We start from the raw sequence: 233 nt of genomic DNA, 5'->3' as shown, positions 1-233 counted from the left end.
ACACATATACAACACACGTAGTCTTCTTGCATGTGTTTGCGCTATATTTCTTCGGTTCGCTGCGCTCGCATGAATGAAATTGCATCGAAAAACCCACACCTAAATCGGTCGCTATAGAACATGGGGGGAAATCCCTACAACTCCTTCGACGAGGAACTCTTTTCAAAGACACGTGCCAACCACCATCCGACATTAGCATACTAATTACCACATGAAATCATTACAAGCTAATT

This window comes from Nicrophorus vespilloides, unplaced genomic scaffold, assembly GCF_001412225.1.
Source record: "Nicrophorus vespilloides isolate i.1.1-1 unplaced genomic scaffold, Nicve_v1.0, whole genome shotgun sequence".
In the NCBI taxonomy this organism is placed as follows: Eukaryota; Metazoa; Arthropoda; class Insecta; order Coleoptera; family Silphidae; genus Nicrophorus; species Nicrophorus vespilloides.
Note: the sequence above shows the minus strand (reverse complement) of the source record.